At 43.8% G+C, this 23,005-nt stretch overlaps 1 protein-coding gene across 2 annotated transcripts in view; it reads right to left on the bottom strand.

Annotated features, from left to right (window-relative positions):
- Positions 1-23,005, bottom strand: part of DIPK1A (divergent protein kinase domain 1A) — a 56,558-nt gene that overhangs the window by 21,697 nt on the left and 11,856 nt on the right. Inside the window, exon 2 of one of the 2 annotated variants that reach the window (XM_034780296.1) lies at positions 4,914-5,007. The exons of the other annotated variant lie outside the window; for it this stretch is intronic. The gene's annotated coding sequence lies outside the window, so the exon portion shown is untranslated. The remainder of the gene's footprint in view (positions 1-4,913; positions 5,008-23,005) is intronic. 2 annotated transcript variants of the gene reach the window in all.

Raw genomic sequence — 23,005 nt, 5'->3', positions numbered from 1 at the left:
CCCCACCCCACGCCCCCACTGCCCTCTGCCCTGACCCCTGAACCCCCACACACACCCAGCCTTCTGCCCTGCACCCCTGCAGCCCCCATCCCTCTGCCCTCACCCCTGAACCCCCGCACACACCCAGCCTTCTGCCCTGTACCCCCACACACATCCCCAGCCCTCTGCCCTGACCCCTGAACCCCCCCACCAGGTCTGGGGTCCAGCTGCCGGCCCCTTGCCAGCTGGCATCCTGGACGCAGGACCCGCTCAGATCGCTGCTGTCCTAGGTGAACAGAACCCCAGGCTGCCAGCGGGCTGAGCAGGCTGGCGGCGTAAGATCAGCATTTTAATTTAATTTTAAATGAAGCTTCTTAAACATTTTGAAAACCTGGTTTACTTTACATACAACAATAGTTTAGTTATATAATATAGACTTATAGAGCGAGACCTTCTAAAAAACGTTAAAATGTATTATCGGCACGCGAAACCTTAAATTAAAGTGAATAAATGAAGACTTGGCACACCACTTCTGAAAGGTTGCCTACCCCTGCTTTAGATTCTAAAGGATTAGCAACAGCGTGATTTGTGGGTAAGATCTGATTTGTATATTGACCTGGGTCTGGGGCTTAGTCCTTTGGGATCGGGAGAACCTTTTTTCTTTTACTGGGTACTGGGGTATTTCATAACCATTCGTCCCCATAATGAGTGGCACTGGTGGTGATACTGGGAAACTGGCGTGTCTAAGGGAATTGCTTGTATGACTTATTGTTAGCCAGTGGGGTAAAACCAAAGTCCTCTCTGTCTGGCTGGTTTGGTGTGCCTTAGAAGTGGAAAAACCCCAGCCTTGGGCTGTAACTGCCCTGGCTCTAAGCAATTTGTCCTGAATTGATACTCTCAGAAGTGTCCCACCAAAGGCAGCATCGTTACAACTACATTGATAGCGAAGAAGTGAGTGATGATCACGCCATGGAAGCTTGCCACACTGCATTGCTACCAATCAGTGGGAAATCATTTTGTGGTTGGAAAATCCAGTGAGGGCCATTGTCATGCAAGTGTGTAGGGCCATTAATAGTCTCCTGCTACACAGGGACTGTGAATCTTGGCAATGTGCAGGACATAGTAGATGGATTTGCAGAAATGGGATTCCTGAATGGCAGTGAAGCTATAGATTGCACACACATCCCTATTTTGGCACCAGCCACCTTGCCACAGAGTACATCAATAGAAAGGGCTACTTTCTATGGTTATGCAAGTGTTGATGGATTACTAGGGATGCTTCACTGACATCAGTGTGGGCTAGTCAGATAAGCTGCACTGCTCACATCTTTAAGAACACTAGACAGCTCACAAAGCTGCAAGCAGAGACATTCTTCCTGACCAGCAGATTACCAACGGTGATGTTGGAATGCCACTAGTGATCTTGGGGAACCTTGCCTATCCCTTTTTCCCCTGTGTATGAAGCCATACACTGGCCACCTTGACACCATCAGAGAAAGATTCAACTACTGGCTCAGCAGGCACAGAATGACAGTTGAATATGCTTTGGGTAGATGGCATGGATGCTAGCATTGTTTGCTCACAAGCCTGGATCTCAGTGGGAAAAATATTCCAATGGTCATAGCTGCCCACTGCATCCTTTATAATATCAGCGAGGCAAAGGAGGAAAAGTTGCCACCAGGATGGAGGATAGAGGTGGAGCAGCTGTCTTTGACTTGTAGGAGCAAAACAATGAAAAGTGTATACCTTTGTCCTGCTAATTTGGGGTTGGGTCCGGTGCTATCTTTACATTTAAACACTAAGGAAAAATGCATTCACACACTCACCCAAGGCTCTTTCCCCTTCACTGACTCTGTGCTCAGCTGGGGGGACTCACTAGATTGTGGTGCAGTCTCAAAAACAGGTCCTGGCTGGTGGCATAGCTGGACCTCCCTGCTGTGTGTTCCCCCCCCCCTCCTCCTTGCTATTCACAGCAGGGTTCTGTGTCTCAAGTTCCTCAGAGGTATCTAGAGTGGTCTAAGGGGTGCTAATGGATTATCCACCAATTATGGCATGCAGCTTGGTGTTTAAAAAAAAAGGGTAAGTCTGCAGCTTAGCATCAGACTGATTGTTGGCCTCTCTGGCCTTATGGTATGCATGCTGCAGTTCCTTCGCTTTTACATGGCACTGCTGCTGATCCCTATCGTATCCCTTTGCCTGCATTCTCTGTGCAATCTTTTCATAGATGTCCACATTTCCATGGCTAATCCATAGCCGTGCCCATACAGTCTCTTCTCCCCACAGGCCCAGGAGATCCAATGCCTCCAATCTACTCCACAAAGAAGCATGTCTAGTGCATGGAGTCAACATAGTCAGTTGGCAATTGCATGAAACAAGAGACCGCTTGTGTGCTCACAAAGCTGGGCAATCAGGAAAAAGCATTTTAAAAATACACAGAAGTTCTAAAGGAGGGTAGCTTCTGGTCTACGTGGCCCCTGGGCAGCAGAGATCACAATTGTGAGCAGAGTGGTCAGTGTCAGGCATTGGGGACAGCTGCTAGAGGACTGTTAGGGATGACATAGGTCATGCAGCATCTATACTTGCACTGCATCAACCTCAGTAGATCAACCATGGCTCAACACTATTCAATTAGATGGTTTTATTGAGTCACTGTAATGTGGTGCTTACATTGGCTGGAGACAAATTTGAGTGTAGATGCACGCACATATAGGCTGATGTAAGGCAACTTACATTGACCTAACGGTGTAGCATAGACCCAGCTTTTGGAGTCTAAATCCCATTTTCAAAAGTGACTTAGATGCTTTTGAAAATGTTACCCAATCTCTATTAGGATGTGACCATACTATCAGAATGTTTGAGAACTCTTGCACTACACATTTTTTTAATAATTATTTTGTAAATCTTGATGGCACTAACCAAAGAAAGCTTCTTGGTTGGCCCAGACAGGTGGAGTTTTCAAACACTGCATAATGCAACAAGTTAAATAGAAAAGCAATAATGCACCTGTAAGCATTGCAACAGTCCTAATGCCATGAGATAAGATTTAAACTCCTAAAGTACATTAACACTTTACACCATCACTGTAGCACCTTAGCAACTCACAAACATTAATGAGTTTATACTTGCAACATCTGTGTTGTAAGGAAATATTAACACCTCCATTTTACAGATAGGAAAATAGGCATAGAGAGATTTAGGGATTTGCCCAGATCACACAGGAAGTGTGTGGCAGAGCAAGGACCTAAATTCAGATCTCATGAATCCCAGTCTAGTACTTGAATTGCAACACCGTCTGTCCTCTCACCTTCTGCTATCCAGATATGAAAGTATCATTCTTATTTTTAATATCCATGTCTCCCTATCTATTCCGCTTAGATTTGTTTGAGTCTTCCAAGAAAACTGAACGACACCTGGCTCCATCCAAAAATCCAAAGCTTCAATATAAGTAAGAAGTATAACTTGCCATGAATAAAACGTTAAGTATATTTGGGAAAAATAAATTGGCAACTCTGAGTCCAAGTAGCCATCTTGTTGAAGAAATGTCACTTGTGACAACACCTGTGTGACAGACTGCTGTAAGAAACTAAATAAAATGGTCAGGCTGCTTTAATGATGTTTTAACAATCAAAACTTGTTTCTACAAAACATTTCATTTTTAAGTTATTGGAAATGTTACACTCTGAAACTTGCTTAGAGTTGTGCTTTTTGTTCCTAAACTGCCAGTGTTGCAAATTAAGTCACTTCAACAGGACGGTCACCCATGAAATATGCTTTATTTATTATGAGAACCATTTCTTACCCTTTAGACTTTTAGATTGCTGGAGAGAATAAAATGAGTGCAGTTTTCCTTTAAATACAAAGAGAATATTTACCTAGAAACGATAATCACAGTTGTTAAAAAATATAAACGCTTTTTCAAAGTATGTGTAATTACTGGCTTCTCTGAAATTTTCTATGAAAGGGTAAGTACCATGGTTTATAGTAACTGAACTTAAACTTTTGCTTATGATGCTTGAAAAATATTACTGAAATTTTTTAAAACTGTTCTGGGGTTCTGAGGATGCTCATCCTGTAGTTTAACAAGATATTACACACCTTTAATATACATTTTGGAAAGGAACATGAAATAAGATTAACCAAATCAACTCGTACTAAAGAAAGCTGACTTTTAAAGATTCAGGTAGCCTAGAACAACTCGAATACTTGAGGCTCCTTTTACTTATACCTAGTTTCTCTCCCTCTCTGCTTCCTCAAATAACTATTTAGAGAAAACTGCAACTTACAACAGAAGAATTATATAGGAACACCAGAATTATCAAATCAGATCAGAAAAATAGTCCATCTAGTTGAGTAGACAGCACTGACAGTGTACCAGACACTTCAAAGAAAGGTGCAAGAAACCTCATAATGGAATTATCCATACAGGAAAGATTTTAATTCTATAATCCAAATAAAGGGGTATAGTATCATGGGTCTATGGTTCAGATCAGGGGTCGGCAACCTTTCAGAAGTGGTGTGCCGAGTCTTCATTTATTCACTCTAATTTAAGGTTTCGTGCCAATAATACATTTTAACATTTTTAGAAGGTCTCTTTCTACAAGTCTATATTATATAACTAAACTATTGATGTATGTAAAGTAAATAAGGTTTTTAAAATGTTTAAGAAGCTTAATTTAAAATGAAATTAAAATGCAGAGCCCCCCCGGACTGGTGGGCAGGACCCGGGCAGTGTGAATGCCACTCAAAATCAGCTCGCGTGCCATAGGTTGCCTACCCCTGGTTCAGATCATATATTTTCTCTAAGCAAGAAGAGTCATTAACACTATAAATGCTCATCACATACAAAACTCAAAGTAAACTACTATTGGAAATCTCTGATGAAGAAAGGCCTAGGAGAGAACTACCTGTAGTAAGGAGACTGAATTGCCTCTTACCCTTATAGAAGGTGGTCCCTCCAAATCAGGGCTCAGGTCAGCAATGGGCCAGTGTAAGAAAGCTCACACTTTGGCTGCCTGCATCGTATCTGACCTGTGAATAAACAGAGGATTTCAGTTTCCACAACAGCCAGTTCCTTAACCTTCATGCACATTAGAACTGATGATAAAATTTAATTTGGGAGTAAACTATTGATTTTTAAATCATTAGCTTATTTTTTAAGCCTGGGGGCTAGAGTCCCAGCTAGGGAAAACAGTTGGGTTTTTAAAGCTTTGGACCTATGCTTTTTGTTATTATTTTAACATCTGCATCCTAATTGTATCAAAGTGTCACAAAAGAATCATTTGAGGGATTTTGAACTTCATACCGAATTAGATGGTAGTAATGATCTATGCTTCACTACCATACAATGTTATTGTAGTGGGAGCAGTATTGGCTACAGTTGAATTTGCAGAACTGTCACCAACCTAACAACCTAATTGAAGAAGATTTCCTAGCATGGTCTCTGCCCAGAGGTGAATTATTTTGGAAAGTCTGAATAAAATCAGTTGACCCTTTTTGCACAGGTAGGAGGGTAGAAAAGTAATACACACTTTTCCCATTATAAAATTATACTTGCAACTTTTATTAAAATAAAACAAAACACGCACATAAATCCACAGCCAAATTAGCTGCGGATTGAAATTTGGCATAAAAATATGTAGATCTTATTGAAAAGGGGTATCTTCGCGTGTTCCGGAGGAAATTAATCATGGTTGTAGAAAAAAGTTGTAAGATACTATATTATTTTAGATATAATGCTCTAATATAATTAAAATGTAAATAAATATAATATAATTAAATATCATAATAAATAGTACCAGGGGACACTGCTAAAGTTGCATGTGCATCTTAATTTGGTGTTTACTGATATTTATTCATTCAACCTTAATGTTCTATTAACAGTTTACGGAATTATTTCCATAAAACACAGCCATTTTAAGATGGCATGTTCTAATTTAATGCTTTCCTCCTAACTTAGTAGAGGTCAGATCTAACAGTATGGAACTATAGAGGAGAAATTTAATAATCACTAGAGGAATAAAGAAGTGACATTGCAGAAACTTGAGTACCAAACGTTCTCTGAATGACAGTATGTATCTTTAAGGGGATCATAAAGTCAAAATTAGGGCTGTTGATTAATCACAGTTAACTCACGCGATTAACTTGTGATTAATAAATATTTTAATCGCACTGTTAAATAATAGAATCCCAATTGAAATTTATTAAATATTTTGGATGTTTTTCCTACATTGTCAAATATATTGACTTCAATTACAACACAGAATACAAAGTGTACAGTGCTCACTTTATTTTTGATATTTTTATTACAAATATTTGCATTGTAAAAATGATTTAAAAATAGTATTTTTCAGTTCACCTCATACAAGTACTGTAGTGCAATCTCTTTACTGTGAAAGTGCAACTTACAAATGTAGATTTTGTTACATAACTGCACTCAAAAACAAAACTGTGTAAAACTTTAGAGCCTACAAATTCACTCAGTCCTACTTCTTGTTCAACCAACTGCTATGACAAACAAGTTTGTTTACATTTACAGGAGATAATGCTGCCCGCTTTTTATTTACAATGTCACTTGAAAGTGAGACCAGGCATTTGCATGGCACCAGGGCCGCCGAGAGTGGGTTTGGGCCCCGGTGAAAAAAAATTTTTGGGCCCCCCAGCAAGGGCGGACGGGCTAAACAGGGCCGACGAGAGGCGGGGGAAGTCAGGCCCCGGGCCCCTTTCCAGACCGCCGGGTCCCGGTAAGGCAACAAGAGGGGGAGAAGCCAGGCCCCCTTCCGGACCGCCAGGCCCCGGTAATTTGTACTGGCTTCCCCCACCTCTCGTTGGCCCTGCATGGCATTTTTGTAGCTGGCATTGCAAGGTATTCACATGCCAGATATGCTAAGCATTCATACGCCCCTTCATGCTTCAGCCACCATTCCAGAGGACATGCTTCCATGCTGATCAAGCTCATTAAAAAAATAATGCATTAATTAAATGTGTGACTGAACTCCTTGGGGGAGAATTGTATGTCTCCTGTTCTGTTTTAGCACCATTCTGCCATATATTTCATGTTACAGCAGTCTCGGATGATGACCCAGCATGTGTTGTTCATTTTAAGAACACTTTCACTGAAGATTTGACAAAATGCAAAGAAGGTACCAATGTGAGATTTCTAAGGGTGTGTCTACACTACGAAATTAGGTTGATTTTATAGAAGTTGATCTTTAGAAAGTGATTTTATACAGTCGATTGTCTATGTCCCCACTAAGTGCATTAAGTCGGCGGAGTGCATCCTCAATACCATGGCTAGCATTGACTCACGGAGCGGTACACTGTGGATAGCTAGGCCACAGTTCCCACATTCTCCGCTGCCCATTGGAATTCTGGGTTAAGCTCCCAAGGCCTGATGGGGCAAAAAGATTGTCGTGGGTGGTTTTCGGTACATGTCGTCAGTCTCCCCTCCCTCCGTGAAAGCAACGGCAGACAATCATTTCACTCCTTTTTTCCTTGGTTACCCATGCAGATGCCATATCATGGCAAGCATGCAGCCCGCTCAGCTCACCGCTGCTGTTGTGAGCATTGTAAACTCGTGCATTATACTGCAGTATGCGCAGAACCTGGCTAGGAGACACTAGCATGAGGATGATTGTGAGGACATGGATACAGATGTTCATGAAAGCATGGGATCTGGCAATTGGGACATCATGGTGGCAGTGGGGCAGGTTGATACAGTGGAACACCAATTCTGGGCCCAGCAAACAAGCACAGAGTGGTGGGTATTGGATGATTCCCAGTGGCTGAGAAACTTTCACACGCGTAAGGCCACTTTCCCGGAACTTTGTGAGTTGCTTTCGCCCGCCCTGAAGCGCAAGAATACCAAGATGAGAACTGCCCTGACAGTTGAGAAGCGAGTGGTGATAGCCCTGTGGAAGCTTGCAATGCCTTACTGCTACCCATCAGTTGGGAATCAATTTGGAGTGGGCAACTCTACTGTGGGGGCTGCTGTGATCCAAGTAACCAATGCAGTCACTGACCTTCTGCTAGCAAAGGTAGTGACTCTGGGAAATGTGCAGCTCATAGTGGATGGCTTTGCTGCAATGGGGTTCCCTAACTGTGGTGGGGCAAGAGAATGAATGCATATCCCTATCTTGGCGCCAAACCACCTTGCCAACCAGTACATAAACTGCAAGGGGTACTTCTCAATGGTGCTGCAAGCACTGGTAGATCACAAGGGATGTGACGCTCGCATCTTTAGGAATGCCGGGCTGTTCGAGCAGCTGCAAGAAGGGACTTACTTCCCAGACCAGAAAATTACTGTCGGGGATGTTGAAATGCCAATAGTTATCCTTGGGGACCCACCCTACCCCTTGCTCCCATGGATCATGAAGCCGTACACAGGCAGCCTGGACAGTAGCAAGCAGCAGTTCAACTATAGGTGGAGTATTAGAGGGCTTATTCCTTCACCCACTCACTTCCCTGGTCCTTCTAGCATGAAAAGAGAGCAACAATACCCAAAGTCCAAAGGTGCAAACAATTCGATGTTTATTGAGGTGAACTTCCAGCAAGCAGGATTCCAGTTTTCTTCCTCAGTGTCCCCCTTCCCAGCTCTGACACCACAGAACCTTGCCCATGTCCCTGTTCCCATTTCCCTCCCACTAGCAAAACATGAATTCCCCCACCCTGTTCCCATTCTCCCCCCCCCCATTACTTCCTCATAGACTGCAGACTATATAGTAAAACTTGAGTTCTGCTTAGCTATTCCTTAACCAATCATTGTACTGAAATTTAACTAACCAATCCTAACATATTGTAACATGATTATTTAACCAATTATATCCCACCACCTTAATTGGTTTATACCCAACAAAATTAATTATACAGCAGACAGAAACAATCACAGAACCAGGCAGAGATTATACAGACAAACAATAGGGAAGTAGAGACTACTGTGACAGAACAATACAGAAATGGGGATTTCACATCCCAGCTATTGAAAAGTGAGTTCTTGCCACACAGGCTGCTATCAGACTAAGTTTCCTTTTACATCTTCTAGGCTCTTCCCTTTCTCTGGAGGTGACAGATCCATCTGGGGCTGTTAGAAAGATTATCGCCTTATTTCAATGTGACTAGTTTGGAATGGGAGGATGTGACCGTTCACTTCCCAGCTTATCGCTGCCTCTGCTGCTTAGCCAAAGGCCTTAGCCTAAGAACAGGGCCTCAGACTCTCACAGTAAGAGAAGGCCCTTACACCGGCAGACAGGGATTTTGATTCTCTCTTTTTATGCCTCTATAACTAGCTAAGTGATAAGAATACACCTAAATTCTTAAAGTATAGGCCTTTGCAGACAAGCCTGAATATCTATATCCTAACACTGAGTAATTGCAGAATGGGCCTTTGGACGTTTAAAAACTCGCTGGTGCCGTTTGCTGACTAGGTTAGACCTCAGCACAACCAATATTCCCATTGTTATTGCTGCTTGCTGTGTGTTCCAGAATATCTGTGAGAGTAAGGGAGAGACGTTTATGGCGGGGTGGGAGGTTGAGGCAAATTGCCTGGTGGCCAATTTTGAGCAGCCAGACACCAGGATGATTAGAAGAGCACAGCTAGGTGCGCTGGGCATCAGCTTTGAAAACCAGTTTCATGACTGGCCAAGCTATGGTGACAGTTGTGTGCGTTTCTCCTTGATGCAAACCTGCCCCCTTGATTGATTTTAATTCCCTGTAAGCCAGCCACCCTCCCCCCTTCGATCACAGCTGGCAAAGGAAATAAAGTCACTATTGTTTTGAAACCATGCATTCTTTATTAATTTAAAAAAAAAAAAAAAAAACTGAGATAACTGACAAGGTTGCCTGGGTGGGGTAGGGGAGGAGGGAAGGACAAGGCCACATTGCTTATTGTGACCATACTACAAATCAAATGACAGCCTTCTGTTGCTTGGGCTATCCTCTGGAGTGGAGCGGCTGGGTGCCTGGAGCCTCCTGCCCCACATTCTTGGGCGTCTGGGTGAGGAGGATATGGAACTTGGGGAGGAGGGCAGGCGGTTATACAGTGGATGCAGCGGCAGTGTGTGCTCTTGTTGCCTTTCCTGCAGCTCCACCAGATGCCTCCTCGTGTCCATTTGCTCCTCCATTAGCCTCAGCATCGCTCCTGCCTCTTCTCATCACTCACTTAATGCTTTCCTGGCCTCTGCCACTGAATGCCTCCATGCATTCAGCTGTGCCCTATCAGGGTGGGAGGACAGCATGAGCTCTGAAAACATATCACAAGTGCGGGTTTTTTGGCCTTCTAATCTGCAATAATCTCAGGGACGGAGATGATAGGGTGAGCATAGAAACATTTGCACCTGCGGGGGGATAAAAAGGGAGAGTAAACACAGCAGACAGTACATGTGCTTTAGGTACAAGGCCGCATTTTGCCTTTTATATTGAGCGCCTGCCGGTTTGGTGACATCACACACGGCTGGACAACAGAATTTGGTTTCCAGGCAGCCATGGTAATCCAAAGGGTACGCAGGGTTGGCTTCTTCTGCCTTCATAACATGTGGGAATGGTTTCAAACTGCAGCGCCCTCCTTTCCTATAGCAAGCAATGCTGGTTGGGGTGGCGGTTCTCAGATGGATGTGCAGCACACACCTCCCCCCACCCACCATGTGGCTATTCTCTGGGATGAGCCCTTTTAGCCAAGTGCAAACAGCCCAGCATGAACAGGGTCCTTTTACTGTTCCCTTACAAAAATTCCCCGATTTCAACCAGGTGATCATGAATGATATCACTCTCCTGAGGCTAATACAGAAAGTTATAGACCGAATGTTGCTTCAATGCGACCAAAATCCAGGACCATTCGCTGCCGTGCTTTGTGCTGCAATGATTCCAGACTACTTACTATTGGCTTGCCATGGTAAAGTGTCCTACTGTGCAGGACGAAATAAGGCAGCCCTCCCCAGAAACCTTCTTTCAGAGTACTTCCAGGAGAGCTTCATTGAGATGTCCCTGGAGGATTCCCACTCCAACCCCAGACACGTTAACAGACTTTTCCAGTAGCTGTACTGGTCACAAATGCATCCCAATTCTTCAGGGCAAATCAAACATTAAACACTATTTGCTTTTAAACCTTGTACTGTAGTTACAAATGTGCACTCACCAGAGGTGCCTTCTCCGGCTTCAGGGTCCAGGATCCCACCTTGGGAGGGTATTGGCTCCAGGGTGATGAAAAGGTCCTGGCTGCCAGGGAGAATGGATTCACTGCTTGCCTGCTGTGCATTCTCCTCCTCCTCATCCACAAAATCCTCCTCCCTGTTGCATGAGACTCCCCCCTTGCAGGGGTCCATGGACAGTGGTGGAGTAGTGGTAGGGTCCCCCCCTAGAATGCCAGGCAGCTGATCATAGAAGTGGTATGTATGGGGCTCGGACCTGGAGCAATCATTTGCCTCCTTGGTTTTTTGGTAGGCTTGCCTGAGCTCCTTAACTTTCACGCGGCTGTGCTGTATGCCCTGTGTGATTTTGGCTAATATTAATTAGCATTTCTTTTTTTGATCGGAGTTCGGCCTGCACAGATTCTTCTCCCCATAAAGCAATCAGATCCAGTATCTCCCTTTCGAGATGCTGGAGCTCATTTGCAATTATGGGGGGGGGGGACTGCATGGTCACCTGCGCCACACTGACAAACAGGAAATTACATTCAAAGTTTCCTGGGGCTTTTCCTGTGTACAGCAACTCCTCACTTAAAGTCATCCCAGTTAACGTTGTTACGTTGCTGATCAATTAGGGAACATGCTCATTTAAAGTTGTGTAATGCTCCCTTCTAACGTCATTTGGCAGCCACCTGCTTGGTTTACTGCTTGCAGGAAGAGCAGCCCGTTGCAGCTAGCTGGTGGGGGCTTGGAACCAGGGTGGACCAGCAGCCCCCATATCAGCTCCCCGCTCCCTTAAGTTCCCTGTGCAGCAGCTGCCTGCAGTTCAGCTGTGTCCCTCCCCCCACTGCCATGTGCTACTCCTGCCCTCTGCCTTGGAGCTGCTCCCCAATACTCCTGCTTGCTGTGCGGGGGTGGGGGGGGGAAGAGGGAAGGAAGAGGGGGGACTAATGTCAGGGTGTCCCCCTCCCCCCTGCTCCTGCACCCCGCTTACCCCATCTTCCATAGCGCGGGGGGGACACAGGAAAAGAGAGGGAGCTTGCAGCAGCTGTGGTCTCAGCAAGCTGTTCTAATTAACAAGGCAGTGTACTTAAGGGAAATGCGCATATCTCCCTCCATTCCTGCTGCCTTGAAAAGTGAGAGAGTTAACTCTTGAGGGCTCAGCCAATTGCTAGTTCATCATTTAGCAGTAAGGGAAATACCCCACCCTCTGACTCCTCCACCTCAACCAAGCTTCATAATCATCATCACGATGTATCAGTATTAAATTGTTTGTTTAAAACACACACACTATGGGTATTATATATATATTCTTTTGTCTGATGAGAAAAATTTCCCTGGAACCTAACCCCCTCATTTACATTTATTCTTATGGGGAAATTGGATTCGCTTAACATTGTTTTGCTTAAAGTCACATTTTTCAGGAACATAACTACAATGTTAAATGAGGAGTTACTGTACCTGGCTAATGCATCGGAGTTGAACGTGCTGTCCAGAGCGGTCACATTGGAGTATTCTGGGATAGCTCCCAGAGGCCAATACTATTGAATTGCTACTGCACTACCCCAAATTTGACCCAGCAAGGTCAATTTTAGCACTACTCCCCTCACCGGGGAGGAGTACAGAAATCAATTTTAAGAGCCCTTTAGGTCGACGGAACGAGGTTGGTTGTGTAGAAGCATTGCTTACAAAATCAACCTAATGCGGCTAAATTTGACCTAACCTCGTAGTGTAGACCAGGGCTAAAGATAGACTCAGCACTCAGCCCAAGGTTTGAGAATCTGGAAGTGCCTTCCAAAATCTGAGAGGGATGCGTGGAGCATGCTTTCAGATGTCTTAAAAGAGCAACACTTCAATGTGGAAACTACCACCAAAACCCGAACCACCAAAAAAGAAAAATCAGTCTTCTGCTGGTGCTATCTGACTCAGAGGATGAAAATGAACATGCATTGGTCTGCACTGTTTTGAATCGTTATCGAACAGAACCCATCATCAGCATGGACGCATGTCCTCTGGAATGGTGGTTGAAGCATGAAGGGACATATGACTCTTTAGCGCATCTGGCATATAAATATCTTGTGACTCTGGCTACAACAGTGCCATGCAAACATCTGTTCTCACTTTCAGGAGACATTGTAAACAAGAAGTGGGCAGCATTATCTCCTGCAAATGCAAACAAACTTGTTTGGCTGAAGTAGGACTGAGTGGACTTTTAGGCTCTAAAATTTTAGATTGTTTTATTTTTGAATGCAGGTTTTTTTGTACATAATTCTACATTTGCAAGTTCAACTTTTATGATAAAGAGATTGCACAACAGTACGTGTAATGGGGGAACTGAAAAATACTTTTTATTTATACAGTGCAAATATTTGTAATCAAAAAGAAATATAAAGTGATCCCTATACACTGTATTGTAATTGAAATCAACACATTTGAAAATGTAGAAAACATCCAAAAATATTTAAATAAATGGTAGTCTATTATTGTTTAATAGTGCATTTGAGATTTTTTTTAAATCACAGAATTAATCGTGATTGATTTTTTAAAATCACTTCACAGCCCTAATCAAAATGCTTCAAATGAAATATTAATTCTTTAGAAAATTCACTAGAGACCTTAGTACTGTACCTCAAATTGCTCCTCTGAAGAGCTTCTCCCATTGCTCTTTACAATTTGGTTTTCCCTATATTAAGAATGGTAGATCCTGGAACATCTTAAAAAGATCTGATACATATTTGGGGTCCAGATAACATTTCAAAGGAAACAGATTCTCTATTGAAAACTTGTAGGGAAGACTAATTCTTTGTTATGAAATTATATTCAGGGTGAAGTACTTCATCATTCCTAGATTCCTCAACATTCCTGGTACACTCCAAGTTTTTAATGTGCTTGCACCACTGCTTCATTGAATTAAGACTGAACATTTAAAAAAAAAATTATATATATATATATATATATATATATAAAAAATATGCATTCACATTTGCATTCACATTAAAAGGCAAGATAACTCTGCCAGGGAATTATTAGGTCAGAACTATACCATATATTCTGCAAAGCCAAGACAAGCTGGGACTGTCTGCAAAGTCCTCAGGTAGAACTGGACAGATAATGGATAAAAGAAGATCAAATTATTCCATTTTCTGTGTACATATTACCCAGGAACAAGTCAGTTTTCTCAAATGTACTAGTTTTAAATTATTCATTGTATAAATTCTGAAACTAAATCTTGGCCATCAATTTATTTGTGAGCAGCAAATTGTGAATATTTAATAATCAAAATTCAGGTGTTTTAGTTATTGATATAGGTTAATTTAAATTGGGATCAGAAACATAACTGATAATTGTGTGCAACAAAGTTGGATTTTTAAAGTTTATTTTCTGTGAATGTTCTCAAATGTATACTACCTGTTTCTCCAACCATTTCTAACAGTAAAGTAATTAGACAATACTTTCCACAAACATAAGGACCCGGACAGAGTCAAATTCAAACATTTGTGGAAAAATTTTGCAGTATTCTCTTAGATCCACACACTCCGCAGTGAAACATACCCCCTAAGCAGTTTGCTACAAAATAATATAGTACAAAATGGCACAGAAGGTAGATCTAAAACCATATTTTCATGCACAGCAGGTAACATTGTACATTCTTGAAAGACCCTCCAAGAGATTCTATTTGCACTATACATAAGCAGAAAAGAATTAATGACATAAAATGTGGCTTTGGCAAACAAATCTGAACCATCCTGTTTTGTTGCTTTGTCTATAACTCTTAAGATTAGCATGCAATGACAGCCCAAAAAAAAAAAAAAAAAACCACCACCAAAGTGGGAGGCTGCATTGGGTAGAGAGAGCACTTCTCTAGGGTATATTAAGAGAAAAGAAAATAAATCTGACATGTCATTATACATCACCCTATTGTTAAGATCATTATAAAAACAGGATTCTCTCTCAAAGTAACTAAATCCTTTTTTATCTCCTTTACCACCAATTAAATTAAGGATTTTAATCCTAGATTAATACAAGGGAACTCTGACTATTAAAGACCTGCTTCCCCACGCCATTCAGTGGCTTAATTAAAAAAATGGAACTATTAGATTTTAAACTGATTAAGATTTGCAATAGTCACAGTATTTACAAATCATAGATCATCAGTAAAGCCTCCCCTTCCCCCGCCCCAAAAAAATAAAAATAAATAAAAAGATTTTCAGTAGAAATTCTTCAGCAGTAGTAAAATATGCTGCTGCACATACATGTTTTAAAAGGAATCCTCTGTAGTAATTTATATTAAGTTTTGAATAGTATTGACAGAGCATAACTGCCTTTCATGAAGAAATAACATAAGAAAAAGCGATGCTGTAGAAGAATTGTAACATATATGAAGAACTGGTGCCTTATCTTTAAATGTGCCATCACAATACAATTACTAAAATTGTTAGATCCATGGTATGTTACACTATTTAGATTTACAGTTTAAAAGGTCATTTGGGAAAGAATGTGAGGTATGAGGGATTTCACTGTTGTGCCTAAAGATAATAAAAGGTTTGGGGAACAAATACACGTATTAATTAAGCAAATATTATATCAATGGATGCCAATAGCCCTGTTTGTGAGATATAAATTGAGGAAAAAGAATCCAACCATACCGAAAATTGGTGCTTTATGTTGTAATTGTTCATATGCAAAAATAAGGTATAGAGCCACAGACAGAACAATGAGGAGAAAACAAAAACAAACAAACAAACAAACAAACAAAAAAACTCTTTTTTTACATGAGCACCATTCATTGTGTGCACTGAATGAGGCAGAAGTCCTAAGTCAAAAAAATAGTTGATCATGCAATTAAAGACTGTATCATAATCTATACACACCAGGGGGCTAAATTAAGGTTGCACAGACAACCTTAATTCTGGCATTTCATAACTTCCAAGTGCTTGACTTTGCAATCTTAAAAACGTTCATTTATTGTGGTGTTGTGTGCGTTGCGTTTCATTTCTAAGGTTTTTAAAAAGCGAACTGCAAAAAAGAAAAAAATTCATCTTATGGCATCATATTGACACTCATATGGGTCACCACCAGGGTTGGAACTTTAAGATCCATCACAAAGACCTCTGCCACTTAAGTTAAGGGAGCAATTCATAACAGTAATAGTGTCATCCTCTATGGACGAGTACTAGAAAAGGATGGGGCATGGTCAGTGGATTTCCAGATATCTGCTAGGAATGATGAGACTCAGGAATCTAGATTCCATTCCAGGCTCTGGAGGGGAACATTCTCTAATGGGCATAGCCTCTTCTGCCCCTTCCCCCTAAAGCTATATCCTTTCTGCCTTTCCCCCCCCCCCCCCCCCCCCCCACTAGCGCATCTTCCCCCCCCCCCCCCCCCCCCCCCCGTCTACTTCTGGCTCCTCATCCCAATCCTCTCATCTAGCTCCTCAAGCTTCTCCACCCCCTCCTTCTCTCCAGACACCCCTACAGTTTAAAACCCATTCTCCTTGCCCAGCCATTTCTAGTTCCTCCCTCCCTGCTTATTCCTAGACTCTGCTCAGCCAGTCCCAGTTTCATCCTTTCCTGGTACCTTATCCAATCTGCCTGTCTCCTGTTGCCCCACCAGCTCTCAGTCCTTCACTTCTCATTTGAGTTCAGTCTTTCCCCCGAACCAATGGCTCCTAGTCCCATTCCCCCACCCATCACTTCACCACACCAGCTCCCAATCCCAGTCTGCTTGCCGTCCCACTCTCCTTCACCGCTAATTCCCAATTTCCCCCATCTTTCCCCCACCCCTCTCTGCACAACCTCCCCATAACCCTCAGAGGCTCTTTGTCCCGATCGACTCCCATTGCCGCTCCCTGGTCTGGTTCTTGTCCCCTCTGCATTTGTATCAGGCAGTTTCCCACTCCAGATAGTCGTGGTGTCAGCAGGAAGGGACTGAGAGAACAGGAGACTCTCTCCCTGTTCTCAGTTCAGGTGCTTGGTCCCAGCCCATGGCAACCCAGAGCTGCAACAGAATGGAAAAAATCTGCTGAACTCCTGGCTTGAGCATGTAGATAGAGATTTTAGATGCAGAGTTCTAGCAAGTGTCTAGAAGCACATGCAAACTGCAGTTTTTCAAATTAGGAAAAAAATAACGTAATATATTAGGGGACCTATTTTTCAATTTTATTTAATAATTATATGCACTATGGACCAAATATTGCCTATCAATTATGCTGAACAACAAAAAGCCAAACTCAAGAGAGGGGAAAATGCAGTGTGGAAGCATCAAATCCCAATCTTAGTTCCCCTACATCCTGAAGAGATCACATTCAACACATCTTGAAATAGTTCCAGCTGCGGAGGAGCTCTTAGCACAAGATATAAGGGGTCAACATTACACATTTTACCTAATTACCCCAATTCCTTATGCATCTTTACCAGCTTTGGGTTGGATCCTGCAGCTTCTTGGCAGGAAGTTGAGAGCCCAACACAAGTTCAGTTGTGTAGTCACTCTCAGCACAGAATACAGGTGCAAAATAATGTTGCTGTTGTAGCACTACTCTCTACAAGACGAGAGCAGAACACAGACCCGTTAAAAATATATATCATACGATTTCAACAAACTTGGAGGAAAGGGTACTAACTACTTTTTCTACAGCAGCTGGGTTTTTCCTTGAAGGACTTCCATCCAGATGATGATCAGGTCTTTCCCTGCTTAGCCTAGGCCCTGGTCTACACTACACTTATGTCAGTCTTACTACATCACCATACCCCAAGTTATGCAGTTATATCGCCCTAGCTCCCAGCATAGACAGTGCTACATTGACCAGAGAAGTTCTCCCACAGACATGGCTATCACTTCTCAGGGAGGTGGAGTACCTATGCCGATAGGAGAAGTTCTCCCATCAGGATAAGTAGCATCTTCACGAAGTGGTACAGCTGCCCTGCTGCAGCGCTGTAAGTGTAGACAAACCCTGAGAGTTTGAACAAAATTACAACTCAAGGATGGCTACAAGCATACCCAGGAGATTTATTCAGTCATAACCACAAAAGGTAGACCTACCCTCAGTCTAGGTGGGCATCTGATTGGTCCAAAAATAATTGCCAATTGACCGAACAAACTATTTTAAAGCACTAATTTATTAGAACAGTAATAAAAACAAAAAAGAAAGAAAGAAGGCACCATGGTGCAATCAAAGATTGAAGCTGCTGTCCACATCAGGGCATTCTTGTTGGAATATTTGACAATATTAGACTGTGGTCAAATAATAGGTGGTTAGCTGACATTATCTGACCAGACAGTTCACTCTCTTGCCATGCCTATCTCAGTCAGTACTACATCTAACGTTTTCAAAGTTGCTACCAAAAAAGACAGGAACCTAAATAAAAGTGGCTTGAGTTTTGATTGTGCTGAACTCCTACAGACTTTGGTCAGCACTCAGCTCCTTTGGAACGCAGGCCATTTTTATTAAGGTACCTAAATATGGCCTGAGATGCCTACAGTTAGGCACCTATTGCTTAACATTGCTAACAAAGGATCTGCAATGCAGTTTAAGTCACCACTCACAATACCATTTCCTGAGATTGTCTCTGTAGATGAATCATTCAATCATCATCTTTGGCATAATTTTTCTGTAACTAACTAGAGTACCAAACAGAAAAAATGATCTTGTTTGCCTTTGCAATCAAAGTAGAAGGTATAGTAGCATCAGAGAAGTGGTACAAAAAGCTAAATTTAAAAAGTGAGGTATTTTGATGTTCAGTCCACATTCAATTAATTGTCATCAATAGTTTACTTTATTGGATCGGTTATTTGATAGGAATGTGTAACTTACTAAGAATGGTGAAATTCAAACTTTTATTTAAGGGGACCAGTTTCCCTCCACCCCAAAATTTACTCTGGTAATATGTGTCTCAATATTTATAACAGATAGCTTTTGTCTATACTCTTTTCTCTATTGTTCCTTTCCAGGACTTAGTTTATAATGACTGTTCTTCACTGCATTGTTAGCTTGAGGTGGTACACTAGAAATAATCCACTTGAGCTGGCCTAACTCAAGTGAGAGCAGCCATACAGCAAAGGCAAACTTGAGCCACCTTCCAACTGAACACTGTTCACACTGTAGAGTACTAATTCAAGTGAAGACACTTTGCTTCTTCGGACATACCTCTTGGTTCTCAACACTGCACTATTCTGAGCAGCTCCTTTCAACTTTCGCTGTGTATGTCAGAAAACGGTCTATTCTGGTCGGAAGTAGTGTTCACCCAGCAACCTACTGCAGTACACCACTTCTACTTATGTTTGTGGTCTGCATTCTGGTGGAAAGCAATGGATCCCACTCAGAATGATGAATAGGATCCATGGCTCTCACCCACCCAGTTCCTGGTTCCCCTGCAATCTTGGAGTTGCAGGAGGTGGCTGGTGTGCTCTGTATCAGTGTTCCTACATAGGACAGCCTTCTCTGAATTTGCATTTATTGTTATGGTGATGCCAAAATAAAATTGTGTTGTTAAGTATCCCTCTCTTTCTAGCGCAATCAAAACTTGCAGAAACAAAAAGGGACTGAACAAAACGTATTTATTCAAACTAAATAATATCAGTACATCTGCTTTAAGCATTTAACAATGCAACTGTGAATATCATGGTCAGTGGAGCCAATTTAACTTTATTACTCTGCAACAGTGCACTATACCATCAGTCCAGCTGCTTTAAGCAGATGTGATGTGCACAAGGCGTACAGTGCCATGTCATAGGTACAGGAAGTGCACATAGTCAGGGTACCGGTCATCACCCTGCCATCTCTGCACAGAAGTAGAGTGAAGAGGTTAAACTTACCATGAGCACTTACTTCCATGGAGTGAGTAACCCCTCCCACGCAGAGGTCACTAGGTGCAGCTCATGGTATTACGGTTAAGGCTGCGATTTAGTCATGGAAGTCACGGATTCTGTGACTTACAAAGACCTCTGACTTCAGCCAGCCCCGGCTGGGAGCTGCAGGGTCAGTCCCCTGCTGCCGCCAATAGGCGGACCTCCTGCAGGTCCCGGCCGTCGCAGGTGGCACCCCCGCAGCTCATGGGCGGAACCTCTGGAGTTCGGAGCTGCCAGCAGAGGGGGACATTGGAGCTCCCAGCCCACCCACAGCTTCCCAGGCTCCTCATTTTATCATGGATATTTTTAGTAAAAGTCACGGACAGGTCACAGTTTTCCATTAATTTTTCATTATTGCCCATGTCCCGTCCATGACTTTTACTAAAAATATCTGTGACAGAATCTTATCCTTAATTATGGTTCATGGCTGCAAATTTAGGCTGGAGATGAATCTCGGCAAATGCAGTGGCCAGGCTGTTCTGGCACTTGCTGACCATAATGCCCAGAAGGCGTGCAACCATTTTGTGTGGGTTCTCCTTGTGCTGCTGCTAGCAGTCTTGCTCGCACATAGCACATTATGAGCAACTTACTCTGCCACCATGCATTCCTCCCTCTCCAGCATCATCTTAGCTGCAGTCTGGAATTGCTGTTCCTGTTCCAGCATCTCCCTTTGAAGCTCAAAGAGCAGGTCAGACTTTCTGCCAAAGTCCCTATGCATCTCCATCAAAAGGTCCCCCTGTGTCCTCTACCTTCTGCTTCTCTGGTTCTAGACTCTGGTGCTGATATCAGTGGCCTTTTGGGTGGGTGGTTGGACTGCACCTATGCAGATGGGCTTTAAAGCAAAGAAACGGTACATAGCTTTACTGTGTAGGGCAGGGGTCGGCAACCTATGGCACGCATGCCAAACACAGCACGCAAGCCAATTTTGAGTGGCATGCTGCTGCCTGCCCGGTGAGAGGAGGAGGAGGGTCAGGAAAGCACCACGCTGGGGGAAGAAGCGGGGGAGGCGGGAAGCTTGGCTGCTCCAGGACCAAGCTTCAGCCTCCTGCCCCCACAGACGAGAGCGGAGGGGGGCCCTCAGCCCCACTCAGTCCCCCTGCCCACCGCTCTCCCCTGCGGGGGCAGAAGGCTGAAGCTTGGTCCTGCGGCAGCCAAGCTTCCCCCAGCGTAGTGCTTTCCTGCCCCTCCTCCTCTTCTTCCCTGCACCGATCAGCTGATGAGCCTTGCAAGGTGGAGGGAGAGGAGTGGCAGTGTGCTCGCTGCTCCGTAGAGGAGGCAGAGAAGAGGTAGGGACGGGGCCTTGGGTAAGGGGGTGGAACAGGGCATATCCCTTCCGGCCCTGTAATGAGCCGGGCAGGGAACGGCCCCATGAGCCGAGCACCCCAGTCCTCTGCCCTGAACCCCCCCCCCCCACCTTCTGCCCTGCACCTCCACACACACCCCAGCCCTCTGCTCTGACCCCTGAACTCCCCCTACACCCCCACTGCCCTGTGCCCTGACTCCTGAACCCCCCCACCCCCAGCCTTCTGCCCTGCACCCCCACACTCCCACTGCCCTCTGCCCTGACCCCTGAACCCCCCCCCCGCACACACACCCCACCTGCCCTGACCCCTCAACCCCCCCACCCCCAGCCTTCTGCCCTGAACACCCCCACTGCCCTGAACCCCCCCTCCTCCCCCCAGGTCTGGGGTCCTGGCTGCCGGCCCCTTGCCAGCCGGCATCCCAGCCGCAGGCCCCGCTCAGCCCGCTGTTAGCCTAGGTGAACAGAACCCCAGGCTGGAAGCAGGCTGGTGGCGTAAGATCAGCATTTTAATTTAATTTTTAAATGAAGCTTCTTAAACATTTTGAAAACTTTGTTTACTTTCTATATTATATAACTAAACTATTGTTGTATGTACTTATAGAGAGAGACCTTCTAAAAAACGTTAAAATGTATTACCGGCACGCAAAACCTTAAATTAAAGTGAATAAATGAAGACTCGGCACACCACTTCTGAAAGGTTGCCTACCCCTGGTGTAGGGTAAAAAAGGAAGAGAATCTCCCCTTTATCTTTCTTTGTCACATCAAGATATTGATTGAGGGGAGTGAAGGCCTTAAGTGAAACTCTTCACTTTGCAGCTGCTAAATCCCAGAGTTCCTGAAATGGCAGTTGGTACGTCTACATTCCCTGCTGTGCTGAGTGGACATTACTGGATGCCAGGTTCTGCGGGGGGAAGGAGACCCTGGTTTCCTATGCCCAGCAAGAAACGCTGCGGCAGCTTTACCTAAAACCTACCCTCTGGATGCCAGGGATGGTGAAGGTAATGGTTGTTCCCAAACCCTAAAGGGAAGCTACAGATGGCATCTCTTAAAGGCCACCTCCACCACATAACATCCCCTTGTATAGATTGGTTCTACAAAGGTAAGAACAGGTCCCTTATGTCATATCCCCCCTAACCGTAACAATGATCAATCAAGTCCTTACCTGGCTGAAGTAATGCTGTTTCAGCTGCTTCTTTCTGCATCTCCCCCCAGAATCTTGGTCAAAGATGGAGTGACTGTGGCCCCTAGCACTGGTTCTGCCTTGCCCGAGAACTCCGTGGCCAGCAACAGGCCCAGCTCTGGGTCCTCCTCAGGATGCTCCATGGTCAGTCACTCATGAACTTCCCAAGAGGCCTTTGAGTTGCCTAGGTACAGAGCTGCATGCTGGCAATCACTCAGTCAAACTGTAGTAGAGTGAGCTTGCCAGGGTTTCACTTAGTCATTTCCCAGCAGTACAGTGTCTTCAGGGATTTAATAGCTGAGCTAGAACAAATGCTACAGTTGCCAAGGGCCACATGGAAGACAGGGTCCAAGTATCAAACTACGTATTAATACAGGGTGGAAATAGGGTCCAGTCAAGATGCGAGGGGGGACAGACAACAATTAACCTGGGTGGGAGTTTCAGGAAGGCATGGGGGCGACCTCCCGATATTTGAATGGATTGGACTGTAAGGGGAGTCCTGACTGTATTACTATGCAAACTTCAGCTGCACTCAAGCTTCAACCCATCCATCCCAACAGGCCACCGGCCCCTACCTCAAGCTTA

Source organism: Trachemys scripta, chromosome 8 (assembly GCF_013100865.1).
Source record: "Trachemys scripta elegans isolate TJP31775 chromosome 8, CAS_Tse_1.0, whole genome shotgun sequence".
Lineage (NCBI taxonomy): Eukaryota > Metazoa > Chordata > Testudines > Emydidae > Trachemys > Trachemys scripta.
Note: the sequence above shows the minus strand (reverse complement) of the source record. Positions and strands in the feature narration are given on the sequence as shown.